We start from the raw sequence: 23,899 nt of genomic DNA, 5'->3' as shown, positions 1-23,899 counted from the left end.
ATGCTCGTCCAGTGGCTCTTGGCCTGGTCAGATATGATCACTTGTTTATCTCTCCAGTTCCGATAGTAATGTCACCTGGGTGGGAAGAGGCTTTTGCCATGTTCAGATAACATGGTATTCAAATATGTGGAAAAGACCACATGGCCTGCCTGTCCTTTTGATCTCTGTCCCCTGGCAGGCATGGAGGGGGTAGATGTGGAATGAGCGGGCCATAGGGCACCCCTTGCAAGTCACCACCACAGTCTCCTGGTAGCACAATCACTGTGTCCTTGATTTGGGGGTAGTCATACCTCCAATCCATACTGTTTCCTGGCTTCTTGGGGGTCCTGGCCTCCGTCCACTCGCCTCCACCCTCCTTTTCTATATTAACAGAACCTGGTTCTTGAGTCAATAGAGAACAGGAAGGTGATTGATTGGAAGGAAACAGGAATCTGAAAGATGCTGACCCAAGAAAATGTGTACACGGAGCTGCCAGAAATATAATATTGACAAAGGCCAGCATTTTGTTAAGCACTTACTACCCGCTAGGCATGGCGCCAAGAATTTGGGTGTTTGGTTGGTTGGATTTCTTTCCATTTAATACTCTCACAAATGCTATGGTACGGGTGCCATCAGTATCCTCATTTTATAGAGAAGGAAAGAATTGAGACTGAGAGAGGTTATGTAGCATAATCGAGATCACGCAGCTAGTGGCAGGGCTGGGATTTGAATCCAGGTGGATCTGATTTCAGATTCAATGTACTTGAGCAGAGAGTCGTGGACAAGACACCACTCCATCTTGCCTCTAATGTTTTAAGAACGTGGCTTGAGTGGCCCATAAGGAAAGGAAGGTGGCTGTGTCTTATGCCCAGCTTGGAGAACTAAAATCCAGGATTAGTCAGGGCAATGCTAGATTCTGCTGCAATAACACAGAGTCCCTCAACTCACAGTGGCTTGACGCAGAACTCCTGGGATGTTCTGGAAGCTCTCTTGTAGCACTTTCCTTTAGGAGGTGACTTGAGGACCCAAGCTACTTCCACTTCAACTCCACCATTTCACAAGCCAGAGTCCTTCTCTTACAGTGCACAGAAGGGACCAGGATTGAGGTGATGAATTTACCCAACAAATTGCTGGGCCAGGAAGTGACCATCCACTTCCATTCATGTCCCCAAATAGGGAGACCAAGTCACAGGACGCCACCCAGATGCGTGTGAGACTATAACAGCAGAGAGAACATGGAACTCTTGAGGATCATTTACAGTGCATGCCCCAGAACCAGCACTATCCCCTAAGCCAGCACTTCTCCCTCCTACCCTGGGGACATCTGCAAAGTCTGGAGATAGTTTTGGTCGCCACAAGTGGAGGAAAAAGTGCCACTGGCATCCAGAAGGTGGAAGCCAGGGATGCAGCTAATCTTACTTTGCACAGGACAAGGCATAAACGGGCTCAAAACGTCACGTGCAGAGGTTGTAATATTCTGATTAGAAACCAGTGTTTCTCTAGAAGATTCACTGGGCAGCTAACTCAAAACGCAGACCCCAGGGCCCCTCCCTTGAGACCGAGTCCGAGCAGAGTTTGCAGAGGCGCCTAGAGACCATGAGGGCCACTCTCTGTGGACCACCACTAAGAAAACTTACCCTGGAAGGTGGGTGACGACCCCCAGGAGTGAGTGGGAAGAGGCGCTGACGGAATCATCCAGAGACGCGCCTCAGCCGCACAGGGTCAGCTGCAGGCAGCGATGCCAGGGCAGAAAGGCTGGCATTTGTTAAGTGCCCCTCTCCGTCTTCTCTCTCGCAAGCCTTGAATTGCAGGGAGCAGATTCTAAGACTAACCTGTCAGCCAGTGACAACTAAATTACTAACCCCGCTTCCCCTGTGCCCCATATCCCTGTCAGACACGCGGCCGCCTTAGCAGCGCACTGAGTCCTGGAGACGTGCGCTCAGCATCAGGGAAGGTGACCCCTTTGCAGGAGCATAGGCACGCAGTCACGTGTACTTCCAAGTGGCCAGGGGACTCGGGCTGGGCTGGAAATAACTGCACAGGGAGAGAGTCGAGTCTTCCCGGAGCAGTGGAGCAAGCGGAGCGGCTGAGGCTCTTCATCAAGGCCCCTTCTGCCGGCTCCTTGGCGCTCATTAGCACCCACTTCCCGGCATCCTTTGCAGTTAGGTCCAGCCAAGTGGCTCGCGTGAGCCAATCAAATGCAAGCGTGAGTGACGAGCAGGTCCCCAGGGCTTGACCTGCACGCCTCCTGCGTGAACTCTTGCACACTCCCTCCTACGCTGTGTGGGCGCAGTGAGCGAGCAGCTTCAGATGCAGGCAAAGCAAACGGGCGCTGCTGTGCTCCAGTGGAACTTGACTTACGGACCAAGTGGCCACTGGACTTGGCGCTTAGCAAACCCCAGTTTAAGAGACGCTCGGCCAGCCCTATACCGAGTGCTAGCCTTCCAGAAAGAGCCGTCTGATTAGATGTTAAGCCCTGCGTGACCTCACAGGCCGGCGATTCTTAGGAAACGCAGAGGCGCAGGTTTGCACACGCACGCATGCGCCCACGCACGTAGTGGGTCCTTCATTTCCATCCTCAACCAACCGCAGGATGAAAATATTTGAACAAAAATTGTACTGAATATACACAGACTCCCCCCCCCCCTTGTTATTATTGCATACACAAGACAGTATAAAAACAACTGACATGGCCCTACAGGGTAGTGGGTATTACAGGTCATCTAGAGAGGGGATCTAAAGCGCAGGGAGGATATGGGTAGGTTATATGCAAATAGTGCATGCACCTTGGTACTTCAGGGCCTTGGTGTCCTTGGAGTTCGGTATCCACGGGGGTCTTCGAACCAGTCCCCTGGATCTCTGAATGTATCATCAGAAGGAACACCTAGAGCCCGCCCATCCCTGCTTCCTTTGCAGGGTCAACTAGAGAATTTTCAGGGCCCATTATCAATGAAAAGGTGCGATGCTTTGCTAAGAATTAACCAAGAGTTTTCAAGATGGTGAAAACAGACACTAAATCAAACACAGGCCCTGAGCGCGCACACCCAGGCCCAGGGTGCAAAGTCCGCCAGGCAGGGGCTGCTTATTTGCATCCCTGACAGCCTGGAAAGTTTTTCTGACAAGTCCAGATTCTTGCCACCTGCCTGCTGCCTGAAGGGTTCCCAGAATGGCTTTACACATCACAGGAAGAAGCGGAAGAAAATAAGAAACCCAATTTTCTTTTAGTATATTACTTGTCAGACAGGGAAATGGGATATAATTATGGTGTGACATTTCCAACAGCAAATATGTTCCAGTGTAAGCAATTAACACCGGTTCTTTTGGCAGGCTTAAAAAGATTACTCAGAGTCTGTGGTAAGTTACAATGCCCCATGAATAATAAATAATGTAATATCACAGCTAAGTTGCAGGCTGGGACCAAAGTTCAAACTTTCTTGATGAAAACGGATCGGGTGCTGTTAACCCTCTGTCGACTTTGCATGGGTTCTGCGGATTCACATCACGAGTTCTCTGGATTTATCTAAATTACTTATTTACCTTGCTCCTGAGAACATCTGCTAAAAGAAAGGGAAGAAAGGAATCTGCATGTCTTCATGGCAGCTGCTAGAAGTCTGCACAAGGCAGTGGGTTGCAAAGTGACCCCTCAGGGACAAGAGAGGCTGGAGACATGGCTAGCACCAAGAGCTGTCTGGGTGGAGTTGCCTTCCTTTAATTATGGAGTCCTAAGATTTGGAAGAAAGGGACATCAGGATGCCTGGCTCTCAGAGAGTCTCAACACAGACTGCGTCTGTGCAGCCTGTGACCCTCAGCAATTACACTAATAAGAAGTTAAAAGGCACACAGCCCACACAGGGGGCGTTCAAGGTCACAGTTGTGCACAAAAGCTGAGGGGCCGGTGGCTCCCCTTGGCAGGCTGACTCTATCGGCACTCTGGGCTGGATAATCCTCTGTTGGAAACGAAGTGTCCTGAACCTTGGAAGATGTTGTTGTGGTTTGGGTATGAGGTGTCCCCCCAGAGCTCCTGTGACAATGTAGGAATGTTTGGAGGTGACGCAATGGGACTATGTGAGTTGGAATCTAATCAGCGCATCAGAGTTTGAGTGGACTGATGGGTGGCACCTGTAGGCAGGGGGCGGGCGTGGCTGTAGGAGGTGGGTCACTGGGTGATGCCCTGGAAGGGCTCATCTTCCCTGTGATCCCTTCCCCAATCTCTGCCTCCTGGCCACCATGAGCAGAGAAGCAGTCCCCTGTCATGCCCTTCAGCCATGATGTCTGGCCTCACTTGGGCCCAGTGCAATGGTGGCCGACCCTGAACTGTCACCGTGAGCCCACATAACATTTCCTCCTCTGAGTTGCTCTTATTTGGGTCACAATGACAAACAAACAAAACTGATTAACTGATATACAACATCATCCCTGGACTCTATCCACGAGTGGCCAGGAGTACCCTCCTTTCAATTGTGACAGCCCCAAAGTCTCCAAACATGGCCAAATGTCCCTGGGGGTCACTAACTTTGACAGGTTGGGTCCACCACTGAGCGGCCTGAGCCGATGACTTCATTGCTCTGAGTCTCGGGTGCCATTTGTTCAGTCGCTTGATATAAACAGTCACTGAGCACAGCTGAGCTGTGACAGGTGCTGGTGATGCACAGGGGCACAAGCCTGTCCCTGTCCCCAGCATGGCAGCTAGAAAAACCAGAGGGCAGGCCGGCACGCACACCAGAGTCCATGCCACGGGACACTTGGTGGAATGAGGCCTGGGTGCAGGGCGGTGGGGGCTGAAGGGAAAATGTCCCCCCCAATCTTGGGACTTGGTGGAGAAGATGGCACCTGCAATGTGAGAATTTCCCAGGTAGCCCTGGGAGGACGGGAACTCCAACTGGAAGAGACTGCATTTGCAGAGGCGTGGTGGCCTGAGTCACAGGAGCCACCAGGGCTCAGGAGCTCAGGGATGAGAATTCTATGGTGGGGGTGGGGGAGCAGCAGCAGGAGCCAGGCAGGCAGGAGCGGGCAGAGGACCAGGGGTCCCGAGACCGTCAAGGCTCCCTCTGTCTTGCCAACCCAGTGAACTCAGCGCACATCTCCCTCCCGATCTGGGTCAGCAGGACACCAGGCAGGAACTGATTAGCAGTGTTCACTCAGGCCCTGGAGGGGAGACCAACCCCCCTGGCAACCTAGGACGGCCCTGAGTTCTCATCAGGAGATGCGCAGGGTTTGGTTTTTAGCTCATACTTGAAGCCTTGCTTTTGTTTTTTAGAGAAAAGACAGACAAGAAGCCGAAGCTGAGGCCAGAGGAGGAGCTGGGAGCTGAAGGAATCCTGTGAGAGAGCATTAAGGTAGGTCCACCGGGGGCCGCGGGAAGGTGGGGAGGAGGAGAGGGAGGACAGAGACTGTCCCGTTAGAGTGGAGGGTGGCCCCGTGGATTTAAGGGAACAGGAACAGTAGGGAGATTCCTGAGTTTCTGGCTTGGGCCAGCTGGAGAACTCATCCAAGATGTTCTAGAAGAATCTGGAGATGGAAAACTGGTGGGTTCTTTCGGGGACCCTGAGATGCCTGTGGGAACTCAAGATATGAGATGTCCATTGACGCTGTTGTATCCGGGCCTGGACTCCAGGCCAGGGACGAGACCAGAGAGGCCCAGCCACAAATGAGAGAGTCACCTCCTGCCGGCGGCTTCTCTCCTCATTGACAGCGACTCCCGATGGCCAGGATTAGTGAAGGGCGACAGAAGAAAGTCATCACGGCATAATCCCCGGCCCGTTTCCTGGGGCATCACCGCACTCACAGGATCTCTGTAATCCAATTAGGCGACGCGGGAAGCTGTATCTTAACTCCTGACTTCATTGTGACTTGCCTGGTCGCAAGCAAACCTTGTTTAATAAGGTGTCACCTACAGCACGGGGTGGTGCATACCAAATGACCGCAGGACACTGATGGAGGTTGGGCCCAGGGGAGGGGGCTGCTGCCGTCTCAAACAGCCAATGGGTGACCTCGAACCCCCATGTCCTCATCAGCCAGGCTTCTGATTGGAGGAGACCTCATCTCCCTTCTCTCGGCCCACTCTGCTCCTCCGCATCCCTGATGGCCGCCCATGCCCTCTGACTGGTGACCAGAACTCAACTAACAGTAGAAAGGACAACAACTTGGGGATGGTTGTCATTTATTGAGTGCCCACCTTCTACCTGGCTCTGTTTGAGGAAATTCACACATTCCATTTGGCCACAGAAACCCTTGGGCCAAGCAGAGAGTTCTAAGGATGAGAACGCTATGAGTCAGAGAGGTTAAGGGGTTTGTCTAAGGCCACACAGCTAGTTAGGGCTAGAGCAAGAGTTCAAAGATCCAGATCTGCGTGGTTTCAAAAGATGACATTGGTCACCTCTGGCACCAGGCCTTCCGGGGTGGGACTCCAGAACTGACACATTGACAATGGCCAAAGGGCCCCCTGAACTCCAACCAGGGAAGTACCACGAGCTGATACAGAGAGTCCTAGCCTGCAGGTTACTGGAGGGTTTGCCTCCTTCTTGCTCTTAGGAGCCCAGCTGTGTTTCCCTGGGTTGGTTGCACATCACCACAGTTAAGCCTAGCATCAGAAGACACCAGGGGGGAATGGCTACCTGCGCTCTCTCTCAGGCCATCAGGAGGCCAGAGAGGGTGGAGGCCAGAGAGGGTGGAGTCTGCTCCCAGCACTGCCCATTTAAGGTCACTGAGAGAAGCCGGCTGAGCGGGGCTGTGGGGAATCTCCCCGGGGCTAGGTGAATCAGAAGGAGCCCCTCACCTGCCCAACAGGATCCACCCCTTTTACAGCCAGCTGTTTGCCTGGGGATACAGTCCAATGTGCTCAGTCTTCTGGTTTATCCAGAAGCCTCTGGGAATACTGATCCTTAGGGGCGATATTCCAAATCTGTGTATGCCTGTGCTGGGTTGAATAGGGTCCCCCCAAATTCATGTCCGATCAGAATTCAGAATGTGACCTTAGTTGGCAAGAGTCTTTGCCGATGTCAGCAGTTAAACTGAGATTAGCTCCTGTGGATTAGGGTGGGCTGCAAAGGCCATGCCCAGTGGTCTCCTAAGAAGGCCACAGGAAGGCCACACAACAAGGCTGGTGGGGGGTGGAGGGGCATGGATCTCAGCAGCCACCGGAAGCTGCAGGAGAGGCTTGGATTCTCCTTCAGAGCCTTGGTAATTCTAGAATAGTGCACGTCCACTGGGCGTCCGCTGAGGGCTGGTGGTGCCGCACACTTGGCCCTTCTCCCCTGGGGGTAGCAGAGCCTGGCTGGCTGGCCGGCCCTGTGGTGCAGGGTTAAGGTGCCGGCTCAGGCGTCAGGAGCTGACTTTGAATTTGGAGCCACACCAGGGAGCTGTGTGATCTTGGGGAGGACCTTCAGTCTGCAGCCCTCCACATCCTCACCTTTAAATGAGAGCGTAGATCATACCCGGGTCGGAGGGTTCTGAATCTCCAGTCAGAAAACACAGAGAAGGCTTAGAGGGCGCTTTCAGGGGTGCAGGGGTGACTGGGTGACAGTGGCTTTGGTGGCAATGGCCAAGGATGGTGGTGGGAGAGGTAATAGTGGTGGGTTCTGATGGGGTGGGTTGGTGGAGGTGGGGATGGTGGTGGAGGGGGGATGGTGGGGTATGGTGGTGCAGGTGATGGTGGGGTTTCCAAGGGGGGTGGTGGCAGTAATGAAGGTGACGGTGCTCTCCGGCTTCCCTCTCGGCAGGTGGATCGTACCCACACCTGCTGATTTAGCTAATGACGATTCGGCTTTCCCGGGCACCTTCTCGGTCACGGCTCCTCCCCTCTATGGCACTGCACGTGGCTTCAGTACCTGCCATTCCGCCATCTGCCATGTCAGGGTTCCTGTCTCTACCTGTCCCCTTGCTCTGCCGGCCCTTGGCCTCCCCTGGCACCTGCAGAGCACGGCCACTTCGTAAACGCAGTTGACAGCAAGCAGGTGGATTGGCGAGGCCCTGGCTCTTCTGACGCGCCTCTCCCAGCTCCCAGGGAAGGAGAACAGGAGCAGCTCAGTGGCATCCTGCCCCCTGCCAGCCCCAGGGAGACCTCCAGGCGCTCAGAGCTCCGGGCAGAGGACGGGCTTCCACGCAGGGTGGACACTGACCCTCTGCCAGAAGACAGCCTGCAGCCCAAGCAGGGCCTGGAGGAAGCAGCCTATGACCGCAGGGGGCCTGCAGGACGGGCAGGAGGCCCCAGCAGAACCAGAGGAGGAAGGAGGGAGCCGCGGGCGCCTGACCTGCCAGGTGGCTCGCAGCCATGTCCAGCTTCAACGCCCAGCTCCCGGGGGGGGGGGTAGGGGGGGCTCACAAGGTGTTTTGCTGTTATTTGTTTTCAGTTAAATCAGCTGTCAGTTAACGCAAGAGACTCCAGACACTCAGGTTTCTTACAAATAAATAAATAAATACCATCAGAAGGGCAGACAAGCCTGGGCCTGGAATCTCCACAGCGAGGGCGTCTGGTGCTTTCCAGGGCAGCCGCTCAACAGGGCCAGCCGTCACCTGCCCGTGCCAGGCCTTCCTGCCCGGCCCTGCCCCCGTGGGTGCTTTGGGACCTTTGCTTTAGATGACACCCGTACACACAGTGCCGGCATCATGCAGGTACGCAGTGCGTGCTTACGGTGCCGCAGCCTGGCCCTCACCTTGGCTCTGCCCTTGGCTGGCCAGGTGACCACAGGCCAGGTACCTGCTTTGGATCCTCCCGGGCCAAGCGAAGATCCTAAATGACAGCCGCTCCTCTGTCCTGAGGGATTCCGTGACCATTCACCTAAGAAGTGCTTACAGAGCTATTCAGTGGGGATCCTTCAAAGGGTGGGGTGTGGCTGGCGCTCAGAGCACACGTTTCATCAGAGGCGGGTTCTGCTGTCCCCTCCCGCTAACTGCAAAGGAGAAGCGGGATTGGAGGAGCGCAATGCCTAGCTTGTGAGTGACAGTCAGGATTCACACGCAGAGCCTGCCCCCCACCCATGTCCCTCACCTCTGCGGGCTCTAGGATCTTCCCTCCCAAAGCCACCTGCACACTGTACGGTCCTTCCCATCTCAGCCTCCACAACGCTCGCTCAGGGTCCCCACTGACAGTGACCAATCAGCCCCGTCTCTGCCCTTCCCACTTGGCTGGGAGCCTCCCAGGTCCTGAGATACCTGGGCTTCAGCACGGCGGTCCTCCGACTCCCTATGAATAATGAATGAGCCCCTAATGAATTAATGAGCCCGTGGATAAATAAGCCCACGAGAAATCAATCGAATCCGCTATTGGGTTTGGAGTCGGTGGAAACAAAAACAATCTAATAAAACCAGCTCATTGACTGTCTTTTCTGACATTTCTAAGATCTTGCCTGGATCATGATAGACTTCCTAGTGCACTTGAAGTGCTGTCCCCACGGGACCCCCGAGGCTGAGCCACATGATCAACACAGAAATAAACCAGCTTCTCTCCTCCCCCACCCTCAGGCTGCTTCCGCCAGGGGTGAAAGGAACCCAGTGTTGTCTGGGGCAGAGCCGTAGTGAATGATGACTTAGCCCACGGAGAAACGTCCGTCTGCAAGACTGTGTTAGTTATTATCCTATCATAATAAGATAGATGGCACCGTCGTAATGAATATGGCCATAACGCTTTGCTGGCAGTTTCATCAATGCGTTCCTCGACTGCGACTGAGCAAAAATAGGTAACGGAGGACCATTTGATCTACATTTTTATTAATTTGGTGCCATTTGGTCTCCTGGTTATTTTAATGATCTCTCATTATGAGAAAATGGAGAAACTTCCGGGGAAAAAAATAATAAAAAAGTAGTCCCCTCTTGCTTTGTTTGATACATTGCTTTGTTTTAGTGTGGAGAAGAGCGTGTTCCAATCCAGTTCTGGAAGGGATGTTTGAAATTAAATATGTTCTGGATTTTCAGAAAGAAAATCCTGATCTCAGAAAAGTCTGGTGAAGCTGTTCGGCTGTTCCCAAGACTAAGCGAGTTGAGAGTGGCCTGGAGTCTGCAGTCTGAATCACCACGATCGTTGCATATTTTTTAAGACCTACTGTGTGCTACGCATGGTGCCTAGTGAAACCTCTCTAGTCCTCTCATCCCTCCGAGGAACTGGCACCCCATTTACAAATGAGGTTCAGAGAGGTCGAGTGACCTTCCCAAGGCCACACAGCTAGAAAGCAGTCTCTGAACTTGGAGGACCTCCATCTCTGTGCCTCTCAGTATTCTTTATGCGTACAAGAGGGACTGTTGGGTTTCTCAGTCCTCCAAGATGTGCTGAGTCACGGCAGGAATTATGCATTCAGGATACCGAGTGGGGCGTGATGACAAATGTGTTCTTAGCAGTTCCTTTGAGGATGGTCTCTCTCCTGATCGTAGCTTTCAGGCTTAATCGTAGCTTTCACATCTGCCTAGTGCCTGCGACCATTCCCAGAAATGCAGCAGACTGGCCAGGGCATCCGAGTGTCCTCTAAGGAGCAGCTTCTGTCTGAGTCCGAGTTGTTCCTGGGTGTCACCAATTGGGTATTTTAACCACACCCGTTGTTCTCCATCATGTGCACATGTGGGGGGGAAGGAGGGGCCAAATCACAAAGAGGTGGAGACGCTTCTGAGAGGGAACTGGGGACAGTCGGGTTTCTCCTCATACTGGGAATTGTAGGATCTTGTCCTCACTTAACCCAGTGGGCTGGAACGGCCCCACCATCCTGTACGTTATTGTTGACAGGGTTGGACAGGCAAGCCACAGGGGCCGGGGCCTCCGAGGGAGGAGGGCCTGGTGTGAGACTGGGCACCAGGTTGAGCTTCAGACACCAGGTTGCCGGATCTTTCCATCCATCTCCAGGGAAGCTGGAAATCTGGGCATTTCAATGGGGGCCTCCAGTTTTTAATCATTAGCAAGGGATTGAGGAGGGAGAGTGAGTTTGGTTCCAAGGTTCGGTCCATGGTTGGCTGAGTGCATGGCTGGGGTCCAAGGTGAGGCAGAGCATCATGGCGGAGGGGTGTGGTGAGGGAGTGCTCGGCTCATGAGGACCAGGAATCAGAGACAGTCAAAGGGGTCACCGGAAGGAGGCCTACGGTGGCCCCCCTCCTCCAGCCACGCCCCACCTGCCTACAGCTACCACCCAACGGGTTCAAACGAGGAAGGACTGACTCGGCGTTAGCTCTCACAACCCGGTCATCTCACCTCTGAGCATCCTGCGTCAACACAGGGGCTGAGGGAGGCCCCCGGACCCAGACCCAGGCCAGCAGCGTCTAGAAGACAGCAGGACGTTCCCAATGCAGGGACTGATCAGTGTTGGCATCTCCGACTGATGTGGAGGATATTCTTAAGAAGCCTGGCTTTGGCTGAGGGGGTAGGATCGAGCGGCCGAAGCTGGTGGGCCATCTGAGCGGCGATGTCCCTGGCCCATTAATGTTCTGCAGCTGCCCGAACAAAATAACCCCGATTGGGTGCGTGAGCAGCACAAATCAACCGCCTCACAGTTTCAGAAGCCGGACATCCCGAGACCAAGGAGTCAGCGAGCTGGGTTCCTGCCGAGGGGCTTGGGGGAGGATCTCTCCCCGCAGCTGGTGGCTGACGGGCGTCAACATCCCTTGCCATGAAGTGACACCACCCCAGTCTCCACCTGCAAGTTCCCCCCGGGCCTGTCTGTTCTCCCTTTGGGTGTGTCTGGGCCCAACTTCCCCTTTCCGTAGGGGCACAGTCACACTGCATCAGGGCCACTTTAATGGCTTCGTTTCAACTCTAGCACCGGCAAGGACCCGGTTTCCAAAGCAGGTCACACTCACAAGTTCTGGGGCTTAGGGCTTCGATGCAACCAAGAAGATCTCCTGAGCCACGGAGGGTAGGTTCTGAGACTCTGGCAAGAGGCGGATGTGGGGACGGTCAGCATTCAAGTGGCTGTTCCACACAGACCGTAACACGAAGAACAACTCCAGGACAAAGGATCAGAGGATGCGCAGCCACGTTACTTGGTGTAAAATCTGGTGCATCTCGAACTTTAACGTTCTTAAGGTGGAAATAATAGGACTCAGTAAATAATCTATTATTATTATCATTATTATTATTATTATACAGTTAGAGCTATGCTTTCCGGCATTTTTCCCCACTCCCAGTGGGGAGCGAAGACAAGTTAGAGACATTTTTCCTCCAAACGGACTTTTCTCACCTGCAGGTTGGCCGCCCCGGGGTGGCCCCTGCCCTGCCCTCTCACGCCCACCTGGGTGACCTGGTAGAAGGGACGGGTGGAGTCCGGGGTTGGAGATCAATGCCCTTTGCCCTGACAAGCAGTGGATCCGTTTCCAGAACCTTTCTCACGGCCTCCGGAAGCACACAGGTAATTATCCCAGTCGCGTTGGGTTTCAGAGGAGCCGTGGAGGGCGCCCGTGGCAAAGGCCGCTTCCTTCCTGAGACGCAGAGGTGTAATTAGAATCCGGAGACGGCAATCACCTGCATTCCTCACCAGCATTGTTAAAGGATCCGATTGGGGTCTAATTCCACTCTCTAGGAGACCATGGGAGCGTCAGTGCTGCAGGTGGCCTGTCGGCAAAATCTAGGGGCTCTTCAGTACCACCTGAGGGACCGTGTGTGTCACCTGGTTCTGAATCTGTTAGGTGAAAGGGCAGCCGAGGGGAGGCAGCTCTTTGCCTTCATCATCAAGCCTCCAGGTGCGAGGCCAGCTCTGGATCCGACTGAAGGTCTTTGTTCATTCTTTAGTCATTCAACAAACACTTGGTGGGCATCTGGTACGTGTCTGGCCATCCCGGCCTCGCCCAGCATCCTCCTCCCCGGGAAGGGGGTGTATCTGGGGCACAGACTGGAGGGTTGTTTCATAACGAGCTGCCGACAGAGTATTTTTCTCCTGACCTTTCCATCCGCCCACCCCATCCCCGAAAGTCAGCCAAACCCTTGCGAAAATAAGTTTTAGTCGTTCCTTGTAAAATCTGTAACCTATTCCCATTCATCACTCTGGAAGGCAACGGGGTCTGGTTTATTCAGTCTCCCCACAGTGAGGTGGGGACGGTCATCAACCCTGTGTCCCAGACGTGGAAAAGCGCTCCATTTCCGCCAGTCTAATGGACAGGCCAGGGTCTGCTCGGTGCCGCCCCCTCCCCCTCTCTACAGCCAATTAGCTGCCAAGTTCTGCCAAATGCACTCCCTGAATGTCCTCAAGTCCAGCCTTTCCTGGTTTGTCCGATGGAACTCATTGTCATTTGCCGCAGTCTGGCTGGGCACAAAATAACCGAGCCACCACAAGGCACTTGTAGGTTCAAAGCAAGAACTCCTTTTTTATCCGAACTCCGGAGAAAGCCACCCCACGCGGCCCTTCCAGGAACACCACCAACTGGAGATCCCTCCTCCGGCACTTCCCCAACCAATGAGAACTCTCCAGGAATCCCCGCGAGAACTCCAAAGTAGCTGGCGCCAGAGGCAGCAAGAGCTGCCCTATTGCCCGACAGTAAAGGTCAAATATACAATTCAATCAATCCAGCATCACAGCAATTATATACAGCTTAACTCAAATCATCATCTCAATGGTTTGCTGGCGTCACCTTTCAAACGTTCCCTCTGGCAAATGCCAGGCATTATTCTGACGGGCCGTGGCTCTCAACAGTCATTTCTTAGCATGACTGTCCCAAAGGTGTGCTTATTGGACTCTTTGCTTGTGGACTTAAGCTCCTCTTATCTGTCCATTTAGCCATCCATCAGACTATCTGTCTTACTGATTCACTCACCTTTTCATTCATCCATCTAACCATTTCTGGATCCATCTATTGTCTGTTAATCCATCCACCCATCTGTCCATCCATCCCCCATCCGTCCATCCATCCACCCATCCACCCATCATCCACCCATTCAGCAGTCATCCATCATCCATCCATCCATGCATCCATCCTTCATCCATCTATCCATCCATCCATCCATCCTTCATCCATCTATCCATCCATCCATCCATCCTTCATCCATCTATCCATCCATCTAATCATCATCCATCCATCCATCCATCCATCCATCCATCATCCACCCCATCCATCCTGGGTATCTACTTTGTACCAGATGGATAAGTTAGTAAAACAAGGAAATAGGACCTGCCTTCCTGGGTCTTCTAGTCTAATCCGGGAAAGAGATGCAAGTGGTCACTCCATTATGTGCCTCTTACAGCGAGGGACAAACGCTTACTGAGAAAGTTGGGTTTAAACTCAGGCTCCAGAAGCGGCATCCGCTCACCAAGCAGACTCAAGAACCGGGGTCAGCTCAGGGAGTCCGCCAGTGGGAAGGGCTTCAGCTGGGGCTGCTTTCTTTAGGGGCTGCAGGAGGCTGGTGGGGTGGGTCCTGGCACAATGACCCGGGGGCAGGGAAGGCCCAGAGTATCAGAAAAGGAGGCAGGAGAAGGAGGTGGGCAGATGACCACGGGCCCCAGAGGTCACTGCAAAGGTTTGCAGACTCCCTGTCATGCAAAGGGCCGTCTCTGGGGGGCTGTTGGCCGACGAACCACAGGGTCCTCAGGACGTCTTAAGCAGAACACTCCAGATGCGGAGTGGAGAACCGCCCCGGAGGGGAAGGGGAGGCGGGCGCAGCAGGCAGGTGTGAGGAGCCTTGGAAGTGCATCCCCACAGTCACATGAGATGTGGGTACTGTGGCCAGGGAGGTGGCAGAGGAGCAGAGAGGAACGGCCTGGGGAGTGACAGGACAGAGACCTGCAAGGTCTCCGGGTTGGCGAGACCTTGTGGGAAGCTCGGTCATCTGGGCTTCCCACAAGGAGGACAGAAAGGCGGGGTGGTGCTGACTGAGCACCCACTCTCCTCCGTGTGCTGTGGGTCATCATCCATTCAACAGGACGATAACTGTGAAGGGCTGCACCAGCCCATTTTACAGGTGGGAAAGGTGAGGCACAGAGAGTTTGAAACAGGGGTCCCAAGTGCCCTCTCCAGCCCCTGGTGGAACCAGCCTTCAACTGCAAGACCCCAAAGATTAGAAACAGAACCATTTCATCTCACGAGGGCCCTGCCAGAGAAACAGAGCACCCCGGGGGCAGACCCCCCCCCATCCCCCGCCTCCCAGGAACCTCCTAGGATTCCAGATGCATGAACGAGGCCAGGAGGCTGAGCTGCACTGATCTGTTGGAGTCTTTATTGCTCTACAAATGCATTATTAATCAGCCACCGGGGTCCTCCCATAGAGCCTTTTAAATTACAGCTAAATTCTTGATGGCGTTCCGTGCGCGGATACTGTGTTCACAGCGATAAACAGGGCAGGGCGGGCGGGTGGCTGGGTAACCAGGTTAATTGCCCTTTGAGGTCCAGGCTCAGACAGCGATGGCACTGGCACCTCTCAGTCCTCTGGGTGCCCTGCTGGAGTGCCAAGAGACTCCCGAGACACACGGAGACACCAGCGTCAGGAGCACAGGGACGTTCCCGCCTGGCCTGGCTGCCTGGGATCCCTGGGACTGCAGGTCACCAAGCTGGGTCCCCGTCCTGGGTGCTCCCTCCAAGATGGTTGGGGTAGGGGAGGGCAGGCGGCATCGACATGGGGACCCTTGGGGCACCTGGGGCTTGCTGCCACCCACTGCCAGGTTACGCCAAGGTCGACTTTGGGGGGGGTCACGATGCGGGTGGGGCAGGTGCCTGTCCTGCCTTGTGCAATTCTCTTCTCCACCTGTCCCAGCCGCAAGGACACAGCAGCTCACCCTGAATCATGGGGTCAGCAAACTACAGCCTGGGGCCACATCCAGCAGGTCTGCTCTGCAAACAGCTTCTCATCAGGCCCCCAGGCCCGTTCATGAGCCTAAAAATGATCTGGCCAAGTGGAAAGTCGGGCCATGATGGAAAGTCCGCCAATCCCTGTCCTAGAGACCACGTCCGACAGCGCCACTGTTCTGCTCCCAAACCATCAATGACTCCCTACTGCCCCAGGATTGGGTGAAATGACTCAGGCGGAGCAAGTCACCCAGGCTTGTGTGTGAAACGGGGGAGACCGACAAAGCCGATGGCCCCGGGTTGGGGTGAGACTTGGGCGAGTCTCTGTGTGCTTTAAGAAGAGCTGACTGTTTAGAAAATCCTGATAAAAGACATAGAGACCTTCCCATCCGCTCCATTCCAAGTGCACACTGCGGTGATGTTAAGGGTCCCCAATGTTAGGCAGCCAACCCCGGGGCTGCTTCCTCTCGAGAAACTGAACTTCTACGTCCATTAAGAAACAACTCCTGTCTCTCCCCTCCTTGGAGACCCTGACAGCCCCCAGGCCACCCTGCGTCTCCAGGCACTCGAGCACAGCGGCACCTCACGTGAAGGCACCAGCCCGTTTCTGTCCTTCGGTGCCTGGTTTGTTCAACTCAGTGCAATATCCTCGCGACCTCTGGGGCCGCAGCCTTCTCTCAGCCCACAGAATTCTCCGCCAAGTGGACAGGCCACGTGGGGTGTATCCATTCACCTGGTGATGGATACGTGGGCCACTTCCACCTCTGGGTGACCCCGTTTTCTACAGGGGCCCGCACCAGAGCACAAGAGCTAACTTTTTTTTTTGGTACCGGGGATTGAACTCAGGGGCCCTCCACCACTGAGCCACATCCCCAGCCCTATCTTGTATTTTATTTAGCGACAGGGTCTCACTGAGTTGCTTAGGGCCTTGCTTTTGCTGAGGCTGGCTTTGAACTCGCCATCCTCCTGCCTCAGCCTCCTGAGCTGCTGGGATAACAAGTGTGCGCCACCGCGCCCCGCCAGAAGAGCTAAACTTAATGAGCATTTCTGGGACCCAGCCTCTGTTTGAACAGCTCCTATAGACTGTCTCATTCAGTCCTCAAATGACCTTGCAAAGGCAGGGCATGACCACATACCAGGGACCATGTAATTACTGTCCACACTGGGAGACTCCTAAGGGAGCAAGGGGCTCTGTTAATAATCACACAGGACAACAGGCAGAGACCAGGAATGTCCCCTGCAAATCAGGATGTCAACCACCATCTCCTCCTCATTTTGCAGATTAAAAATGAGGCACAGAGTGGTGAAGTTCTTTGGACAAGGTCACCCAGCTAACGAGTGGCACAGCCAGAATTGAAACCCAGGCCAATGGCCTGACGCTCCCACTGTTAAGCACAATTTTGTGAGGCTTGGTGACAGCCGGGACTGACCATGTGGTGTCCAGCTATCCCTGTTTCTTCAGGCTGGAGGGGCAGAGGGAAGCGCTGGAGATGGCCGTGCCAACCCTGCACACTGTGAACCACCTGTGGCTGGAAGTGGACGCCCCAGTCCCACACACAGCCTCCCGGCTCAGGGTAGAGTGGGTGACTTAAGTTGTGAACCTCTGACATTCTGGCCTGGCACCTGCTGTCCTGAGCACCTCAGGAGGTTTAGCCCGGCCTCTGCCCACGAGAGGCCAGGTGTGATGATCGGAGACTCCAGATGCAGCCAGATGCCCGTGGGGAGCAGGACGGCCTTGGCTGAGAACCACGGCCTGAGGACGGGCAGGGCGTGGAGAAGGGGCGTCCTCCCTGCGGGAGCGGCAGGGGCGGCCAGGCTTGGGAGCCAAGTTTCCCAGGCCCCACCCCAGCTTCCAGGCCGCGGCTAGGAGTCTGTGCTAAGGAGCCTCCGCCCACCGGGTCCCCCCACAAGCTCAGGTGTCCTCGCTCATGGAAGAGAACGGCGGGGATCTCGGAGGACGGGGAGCGAGAGCTGCAGCTACCTGAGGCCCGAAGAGGCTCCCCAGGAAGAAAGCAGGTCCTCTTGGGAGGACGAGGATGCGTCAGAAGCTTCCGGCCTCCTGTCTGTGACCAGCACGGGAGAGAACACCCTGCCAGAGTGGGACAGCCTCCGACAGGGCAGCTGCACTGAGTCTAAGAAAATTTAAAAGACTCGTCACTGGTGGCTCCTGTTCCCCAGGCTCTGCCCCAGCAGCCCGTCGTGACAAGGGAGTCCCGAGAGAACTAAGCTCTAAGTTCCTGCGTCGTCCCTTGTAGGGAGCAGATTCGTTTCTCCCCGATGCCGTCGTAACGCTGCTGGTTACCTACGCCTTTGGGAGAATGGAGGGGACAGTGGTTCAATATAGCAAATGCCCGGCAGCCACCGAGGTGTCCATCCACAGGGGAACGGCCAGTGATGCTGGGTGCACCCACACCAGAGATTTACAGTCACGAAAAAGAACGGCACAGGCCTCTGCCCTTGAGCCAACCGCAAAAAAAAAAAAAAAAAAAAAAAAAAAANACAATCACGACTTCAGACACATTTTGTTTTTTTCCTTTAGATACCTAAATCCAAAACAGAGCTTGGCTTTGTGTTGAGGGACTCATCTAGGACGTGACGTTGATGTGGAATTTTGCAGAAAAATGTAGAATCTGGCTGTGTGATGAGACTTTGAAGGTCATGAGGAACTTTTAAAAAATGACCATTTTTAAAAAGTTCCTCATGACCTTCAAAGTCTCATCACACAGCCAGATTCTACATTTTTCTGCAAAATTCCACATCAACGTCACGTCCTAGATGAGTCCCTCAACACAAAGCCAAGCTCTGTTTTGGATTTAGGTATCTAAAGGAAAAAAACAAAATGTGTCTGAAGTCGTGATTGTTCAGAGGGGACACGTTGAGTTGGACTTTCCCTCTGTCTTCAGGAATTTTTCACTTCATTTTAAATTGGGTGGTCTTTGGCTTTTTATTGGCAAATCGTCCGCCCTGATGGGGTACGAGGTGAGGTTCCGACATATGTGTACAATGAAAGGGATGAGAGCAAGCATGCATTTTGCAAGATGGAGCACGCTTTACACTTTTTTAATCCTGCCATCGGTCCCCTCCTCTGCCTCCGCACCCTCCTCTCTCTCGTGGCCGGAAACATCCTGGGGGGACCTTGGCCGGCTCCCAGTTCCGCAGACGGGCTTCTCCGCCGCCCGCAGAGGTGAGCTGTTAATCTGTACTCTGTGGCTCAGCCTGGATCCTGATTTAGGGCAATATAAACCCTCCTCAAAATCGTGAAGGATAAATTAGTTTACTAATTTCGCCATTAAGAGTTCATCAACGGGAGCGCTCTTCCCAACGTGCCCTAATCAATCACCATTTCCCGTGTTTATCTCCTGTTCAATTTTTACCACGGGGTTCTATACACATCAATTTGCCTGATGTTCTTCCTACATACGTTTTAAGTTACTTTATCATTGTATAAATTTCACAGCCATTAAAAGGCTCTAATACCAGAATGGCTGACATGGTGTTAAAAATTGGACTCAATTCCACAGGGTAATAAATTGTGACCTAAATCCAATCTCTCATGGGTGACTGAAGGATACAATGAAAAATTATTGCTTTGTCATTTTTACACTAACACAAATATACCACGGCGACCAGGAACCGGCAGAGAGAAGGGAGCTGGCTGGCTGTTTCTCACCCGAGCCAAGGGACCCACCTGGAAGGCCAGTCCCGGGGGGTGTGGCCAGCCCCTTCCAACGCCAGGTGAGTTTCCTGGCTGCACCTGTCCCTCCGCATCAGACCGGAGGCAGCGGCTTCTGCAGGTGACCAAGAGTTTTCAAAGTGCGGGGCACATGCTCAACCTGTGCATGAGAACGGGTGCTTGTCCAGAGACCTCCGCCCCCTGCTCCTCTGGCTTTGGGGAAGGAGAGTGGGGATGAGGTGGGGGAGCTCCTGGGCAGGGTGTGCATCTTCTGAGAACCTGGAGGAAGTGGCGTCCACATGGACGCCTAGGCCTGCTGCCACGTGATTTCAGAAAGAGGAGCGAGCACGCTGGTTCGCAGGTCTGTGCTAGAAGGAAGAGCCCGCTGGTCTTTTTGCTGGGGCACTGGGTGCGACCTTGGTCCCCAGGCGTCTGCACCCTGTCCTGCACCGGGAACAGGTCTCTTTCTTCCTCTCTCTTTGCAGAATCCCAGGGCCTCGCACACGCTGAGCAAACGCTCCACGCCCCAGCCCCGGCCCAGGAAGGGAGACCTGAAGAAAGGTGCTGTCTTGGAGTCGCCAACCTCTGTGTCTAGTCCAGGGCTAAGAAGTGGGCAGGGCAGGGCTGTGCCTGACTCCAGATGACCCGTGGTCAGGGCCTAAGGTGGAAGGAGCACAGGAAACAGGACAGCGGACCTGTCCCCAGTCCCAGTCTGCCACGGCCATGCCTGTCTTTGGGGCTGATTCTTGTTCTCTCTCCAGCAACCTCAGTTTGCTCCCATGAGATGCCTCAGCCACTCTCCATGCTCAAAGTGAAGATGGTGATCACCAAAACCTTGGCTGGAAAGGGAGTCAGACCCTCCTGCTCATGCTCATGGCTCCTCTGGTGGTCTCCCTAGTTCCTCAAACGTCCCCCCTCTTCCTACCACAGGGCCTTTGCACACGATGCTCTTGTGGCCTCTTTATGCCACTTCCTTGAGTACATGCCTTGAGTTAATGCTTCATCTCTTGGCTCAACTATTAACCATGGCTACACGTCTCTGCAGAAGGCACGAAGAGTCATGGTTGCAATTTTATGTTCACTCTGTGATTAGATAGAAAAATCTCTGATTCTGCTCCCGTGGATGACCCAAGAGCTTGCCAACCATAGACCCTGGAGCACATGTCCTGCGACGTCCCTGGTGACAGAGCCCAGCCTGCCCGTGTCTCCATGTGCCACTCAGGCAAGGGTGCTGTGCTCGGGTGAACCCTGGTCAGGGGGAGGGGAGGTCGCAGGCATCGTGGGCAGACACCCAGGGCCACCCGCTGCGGCCTGGAGATGCCAGTTGTGCTTTCCAACAGCCCCTCCGTCCTCAAAAACAGGGAAGCCGAGGCCCCGGGCCCCTGATGCAGAGCTGCCCTGAGCCGCGGTCCACAGACGTGGAGCTGGAAATGCACTCCTGATGGCGGGCTCTCCAGATGCCACCGCGGGCACCTGCCCAGGAGGGAGTCACAGACTCTCACCCTCTGGCTGCAGATGCGCCTGCACAGGAAGTGCTTCTTCATACGGGCAGTTTCTGGAAGCTGTGCCCAGGCCCAGCAGGAAGTGCCCTCGCTCTCTTCCCCGGGGGGCCGGGGTTCTCCTCCTCTCTGCACCCAAACCTTTCAGCCCAGCTCTCAGGCCTGGCAGGTAGGGGGACAAACACACCCCAATGACAGCTCTGCAGCAGAATGACAGTGGTCACACAGCTGGTGGGACATCCCGGGGGAGAGGCAGGGGCGGGGGAGGAGACGGAGGGCCCTTGGGACACCCCTGACCCACATGCTGTGCTTTCTCAAAACCTCGAGGTGGCAGCTGGCTTCCTTTATGACCCCAAGACTGGGGGGAGGGGACAGGCCCCAGGTGTCTTGGAAGGAAAAGGCAGGGAGGAACTGGCCTGTTGGGACACCTCGGACCTGGGGAACCGTGGGCCACCGCTGCCCGGGGCATGGTAGGGGTTCAATGCCGTCTGCTGAGAGGGCAGCCCCGAGTGGCCTCTGTGTCCAAAGAAAACCGACAAGCCCTGATGACCAAGTGACGGTCACGCCACCTGATGCCCTCCACTTCCTCACTTCCCTGGGACCCTTGGGAGAAACTCCCCGTGATGTCCCCGTCCCTAGAACTGCCTTAAAGCCCGGTCAGGTCAGAGGCGGGCGGCTGGGTCACGAGGCAGGTCCGTCTTGCTTTCCGAGTCACTTCCAGACTGTTCCCCTGACGGCTCCCCAGGCTTCCCACCAGCAGCGCGCAGGCCCAAGGCCCAGCGACCCGCCACATCCACCCTCGCTCACACCTGGCTTATTTATTTATTTTTTGAAAATATCAGGCATCCCGACGTGTGTGGGGCAAGATCTCGCCGGGCATCTGTCTGAAGGAACTGGAGTCAGGACCTCGCAGAGAGAGCGGTGCACGTGTCCATGTGGCCTCGCCCACACCGGCCAGGACCCAGAGCAGCCGACGTGACCAGGGACGGCGGAGTGGGCCGAAGAGTAGGGCACCGGCAGACAGAGGCGTGTCATTCAGCCACAGAGAGGAGGAGTGAGCGGTGTGGGTGTGCAATCTACCCAGGGACACGTGTGACACAGTATGGACAAGCCCTAAGCACGTCAACCTCCCTGAAATGAACCCGTCGTAGAGTTTCCAGAGCGACCTACAGAGTCGGATCCACAGGCTCGGAGACCAGGATGGGGCTGCCGGGGCTCAGGGAAGAAGGGGAAGAAGGGGATTGCTGATGGGTGGGCATGAACTCTGGGAGGTAGCACCCAACCACACAAGCGCTGTCATCCATGATACCGTGTCGGAGATTTTTGTTACGTGAGTTGACTGGGGTTGTTCTCACCAAGATAAAATAAAAAGGTAGCCTGCCAGGTGCGGTGGCGCACACCTGTCACACCAGCAGCTCAGGAGGCTGAGGCAGGAGGATGGCGAGATCAAAGCCAGCCTCAGCAAAAGAGAGGCCCTCAGCAACTCAGTGAGACCCTGTCTCTAAGTAAAATACAAAGTAGGGCTGGGGATGGGGCTCAGGGGTCGAGTGCCCCTGAGTTCAATCCCTGGTACCCCAGAAAAAAAACAAAAAGTAACTGTATGAGATGATAGACATGCAAATTGAGTTCCCTGGAGCATCCATTTCACGGTGGATATGCATCTCATAACATCATGCTGTATGCCTTAAATACAGACCATAACATTTATTTAAAAAAAAAAAAAAAGAAAGAAAAGCAAAACATTTCAATTGTGCATGAAAAGCAAATTCTACGGAGGTCTGCCCTTGGAGACTGTGCCTGTAGCTAGCTCTGCTGCATTGCACACTTAAAGATCCGACGACGGCTCTTGTAGTAAGTGTCCTCAGCACCATGAAAGAAGAGCACCACCTGGAGACACAAAGGCCCCTGGATCACGGCCAACTCTGACAGTCCCCCGTTGGATCCCAACCTACGGAAGGGACGTCCAAAGGCCCTGCTGGGACAGCCGCCCCTTCCTCCTGCAGCCGGCTCCTCTCCCCTCCTTATTTCCGCACTGATCCCTCGGCTCCAGCCCCAAGGGCCTCCTGGCTGCTTCTAGAACATTCCGGGACTATCCCTGCTCCCTCAGCGGGGGCCTTCCGAGGCCGCCTCCTTGGTGGCTCCCGCAGCCCACCTCCGGCCTTGCACGGCCTGCTTCGTCTCCATGGCTCCCATCCACCCAGAAAATCAACGGGGAAGTACTGGGCAGGGGTCACCTGGTCTCTGCTGTGAGGGCAGAGCCATCGTGACACATGATTGTCAATGGGGGTCAGCGGGCGCCGTGCCCGACCCTGCAGAGGAGGGTGGAGGGCCGACAGGACGGGGCACCCTCTGCTCTTGCCCGTGGCTACATCTCAGGACTTGGACCATGACCAGGGCGTTGGGCAAACCACGGCCTGCAGCTGCGTGTCTTGCTCAAAGGCTGGTGTTGGCATTTCTAAAGGAAAGGGATCGAAGTCCAATCGCATCTCACAGCCAGTGGAAATGATGAGACACCACATTCCGGTGGCCAGGAGGAAGGACCCACCGAATCAGGGCCTGGTGGGTCCATCGGCTGCAGGTGGTTGGTGGCTGCTTACTCTGGGGCAGAGAGGTGAAGAGTTGGGGCAGAGACCACGGGCTTCCGACTGGCCGTGGCCTTGAGCCCTCCCTGGCAGTCAGCGGGTGACCCATGAGCAGGGTCTGATTTTTTTTTTTTTTCTGGATTCAATGCAATCAGCCCCTCCCGCCTTCAAGGGCAACACCGCAGGATTCTGGGAGACCTGGGAGAGAGCAGGGTATCCGACTGACAGGTGGGAGGCCGAGGTGCCCGCCCCAGGGCACTCGGTGTGGCCACGCCGACCCTGGTCTCTGCTTTCCCTCCACGCCAGCCTCCCGGCCACGCTGCCGAGAAGCCGCTACTTGTGCCGTGTGGTTACTCCCCCTGCCCTGGGGCACGGGGCTTCGTCATCTGGCGGTGCCATCTGCCAGGCGGCCTCCAACCATCCCCATCCCAAACCCATTTATCAGAGCCTCGGGCCTCGGGCAAAGGCTGTCGGGGCGGAGGCGG

At 55.0% G+C, this 23,899-nt stretch overlaps 1 protein-coding gene and 2 long non-coding RNA genes across 3 annotated transcripts in view; 2 read left to right on the top strand and 1 right to left on the bottom strand.

Annotated features, from left to right (window-relative positions):
• Xylt1 (xylosyltransferase 1) overlaps positions 1-23,899 on the bottom strand; it is a gene marked incomplete at its 5' end in the record, with an annotated part of 222,874 nt that overhangs the window by 82,273 nt on the left and 116,702 nt on the right. The window lies entirely within an intron of this gene.
• On the top strand, positions 3,081-8,402 carry LOC125612329. The gene is made up of 3 exons (XR_007342663.1): positions 3,081-3,333; positions 5,237-5,315; positions 7,698-8,402. It is a non-coding gene; the product is annotated as an uncharacterized LOC125612329 (long non-coding RNA).
• LOC125612330 overlaps positions 22,325-23,899 on the top strand; it is a 3,826-nt gene continuing 2,251 nt past the window's right edge. Inside the window, exon 1 of the long non-coding RNA XR_007342664.1 lies at positions 22,325-23,899. This exon is cut by the window's right edge and continues 313 nt beyond it. This is a non-coding gene — a long non-coding RNA (uncharacterized LOC125612330).

This window comes from Marmota marmota, unplaced genomic scaffold, assembly GCF_001458135.2.
Source record: "Marmota marmota marmota unplaced genomic scaffold, marMar, whole genome shotgun sequence".
NCBI lineage: Eukaryota > Metazoa > Chordata > Mammalia > Rodentia > Sciuridae > Marmota > Marmota marmota.
This window is presented reverse-complemented; position numbering and strand designations above follow the sequence as displayed.